Source organism: Echinops telfairi, unplaced genomic scaffold (assembly GCF_000313985.2).
Source record: "Echinops telfairi isolate 266 unplaced genomic scaffold, ASM31398v2 ScPeMD7_15;HRSCAF=58, whole genome shotgun sequence".
Classification (NCBI taxonomy): domain Eukaryota; kingdom Metazoa; phylum Chordata; class Mammalia; order Afrosoricida; family Tenrecidae; genus Echinops; species Echinops telfairi.
In genome coordinates this window covers 11,770,690-11,773,639 of record NW_022103912.1, presented here as the reverse complement: position 1 = coordinate 11,773,639, position 2,950 = coordinate 11,770,690, and the positions used below count along the sequence as shown (strand labels likewise).

General features: G+C 56.6%; 1 protein-coding gene across 1 annotated transcript in view; it reads right to left on the bottom strand.

Annotated features, from left to right (window-relative positions):
- Window positions 1–2,950, bottom strand: part of MGAT5 (alpha-1,6-mannosylglycoprotein 6-beta-N-acetylglucosaminyltransferase) — a 416,629-nt gene that overhangs the window by 7,765 nt on the left and 405,914 nt on the right. The gene's annotated exons all lie outside the window — the stretch shown is intronic.

Below are 2,950 nucleotides of genomic sequence, written 5' to 3'. Positions count from 1 at the left end.
CACAACCACCACCTCCACCATCAAAAATGATACATCCAGTTATTTGAAGGCCCATCTCCAGGTCCCCTTTCACCAGCTGCGTTCCTTCCTCTCCGAATCCAAAGACATTTCAGCATCCACCTCACCTGACAGTCACCTAACGTGACATTGCATCCAGAACACTCACTGGGTCTCTCAGGCAGAAGCGTGACTTTGTGAGGTCAAGGCTCACACAGAGGCACCTCTGACGCACCCCAATGCATCCTTGGCTAGGGACCCGGCATCTGTTGGTGGCCTCAAACTCACGGCACCCACTAGTACGACGGCTAGACAGACATGGTCTGAGCAACGTGAGGGGAGGCGCCCAGTGGCATGGCAGCTCCAGCCAAGAAGGCTGCCCACAGCACAGGGGCTCAGAATAGGCCCACACCAAGCCAAACTCACTGCCATCCAATCAGTGCTAACCCACAGCGACCCCCTGTGGGTTTCTGAGACTGTAACTGTGGACGGGAATAGAAAGCCTGGCCATTCTCCCACGGGGCTGCTGGTGGTTCTGAACTGATGACCAGGTGGATCGCAGCCCAATGCATAACCACTCCACCACCAGGGTTTCACTTGAGGACAAGCAGGGCTGGTCATTCCCAGGGCCTAGAGCGAGTGAAGGGAATCAGCACATCCAGGGACAACGTGGCAGTAGTAGTCTGTGGTATGACCATGAATGACAACCAGCCGAGTCAGGGTCAAGGCCACGGAGCACAATGAAAGCTCGCTCTCTCACTCTGGCCTGGGATCCCTGTTTCCTTTCCGTCATGTTTCAAGCAGGCCTAGCAAGTGTGAGGAGCGAGAAGTCAAGCACCACGCAGGACCAGTTATCCCTGCCCGGGCCTTTGACAATGGCGCTTAGCAAACGCGTAGGCAGGCTGTGCAGCCTGAGCCCCGCCACACTTTTTAAGCACCTTTTCCAAGATGCTCTGGGGCAATATGGCAGGCTGACCACACACCCTGAACTGGGATTGTCCTGTTTGTTAGCTAAGGCCCAGTTGGCCCCGCTCCTGGTGGCCCAGTACGCGTGGACATTGAGGGACTACCCAACCTGCAGAGGAAGCTGCTTGTAACTCTGGTGAGAGTGCCCCCTGGTGGCAGGATCCTGGACTGGGAATTCCTCCTCAGGCACACAAACAGATGAGGGGATATGCAGCCACGCTGTCTTGCTCCTGGGAAATCAATGCCCCAGAACTGCCTCGAGGTGTAGCCACAGGAACTCACCCGACTGAGTGAGTTCGGAGGTTAACAAACACAAACACTTCGCTACATGGTGAACGGCATTTATCTAAGTGGGAAACGGAAGATTCCAAGAGGATCTAACAGCCCCCGAGATGGCAGCGATCCGCCAGTTTCTTGGAATATGAGGATCTGCCTTTCTCTTTGGAACGTGGCCCCTGGTGGGAGGGTGAGAGACTGTCCCCCCAACGGGGTGGGTCAGAGACAGAGCTCTGGGCGGAAAGACTGCCGGCCTGGTCAGCAAATGGTCGTTAATTCCCGTCTACGCTTCTTGTAAGAGCGCCACAGGCGGTTTCTCCTTGTGTGCTACCTAGCACCACAGGAGTATGTGTGTGTGTGTGTGTGTGTGGGTGGGGGGTCTTCCCTCTCAGTGGCCTTGTGGAGTTGACAAGCAGCACTGTTGTTTTGGGTGGGTGCCGTCAAGTTATTTTCGACCTCTGGGGTCCTCCTGGGACAATGCACAGCCCACCAGCGCTTTGGGGGCTGGGGATGTTAGAGAATCAGACCACCACCTCCCTCCCTCCCCTGTGTTATCAGCCAAGTGCCCCACTAATGGCCTCACCAGATCTCCTTTCGGAAGCAGAACCAGGGTGGAAAGGAAGCTAGGAGGAAGATTCGCTCGGCTGCTAGGCTACTAGAGGGGACACAGCAGGGGGTGCACCCAAGTCCTCAAGACCACCTGTGGGTCCGCTTCTTCCACGAGGAGCCTCGCCCCGGTCTCGTCTGTCTCCAGTGCCTCCGCTGCAACACCTGGCAGTGGGCTTTGGGCTGTGCAGCTGGCAAACACCTGGCACACAGCAGGTGCTCCTCCTCTACAGGAGGGACACCTGGAGCCTGGGCAGCCTTCAGAAGCACCTCATGGGAGGCAAGTGGATACGCTGCGGCAGCCCTGGATAAACAGCACCACGTCCCAAGAGCAAGGTCAGGACGGAGGGGCCCGCCCTCAAGGCTCTGCTGCAGGGCTCACCTGCCAGGGCGCCCCTTTCTTGGAGAACAGCAGCAGTCTACCTTTGCAAGGTTACGTTCCACCAAGCACGCTCGGTTCAATTATACACAATGACTTGGGGCCTGTCACTCTTGTTGATGGTTCATGGGTGAGTGTGCGTGTGCTGGTTTGGCACCTCTGAGGCCACCGAGCATGGCATAGATCTGACAGGAGAGTGGGGGGTGTGAGGATCTGGGTCCCAGCCATCTGGCGAGAAAGGATGGAGGAGGTAAAGGAGTGAGTCCAAAAACATCTGGGTGGAACCTGCCAGACACAGAAGGGGCACTGAGATCTCCCAAAGGAGTGTGCGCGGGGGAGCAGGGGCTGTGTGGCTTCAACAGGGAGTGAGTGTGTTGGGGGCAGAGAGCGGGTGGACACGGGCTCGAGGAGCTAACAGAGTGAGGACACATAGGGTGTTTCAGGCGGACATCAAGACTTTGATTTTTATATGGAGCTAGATGGAAGTTCTGGGCAGGGAGCAGCAGGGTCTGATGTGGGGGGGAACAGTCTGCAGGGGCACAAGCAGAACCATCAGGAAGCCACTGGCACAATCCAGGCACAAGACGACGGAGACAAAGGCTAGATTCAAGCAGCCCTGCACAACAGCCTTCACGAAGCACAACCTTCTCACTGGAAGTTGGCTTTGGAGGTTGGTTCCCTCCCTCCCTCTCACTCTTCCTTCCCAACTTTCCAAATAACGACGAA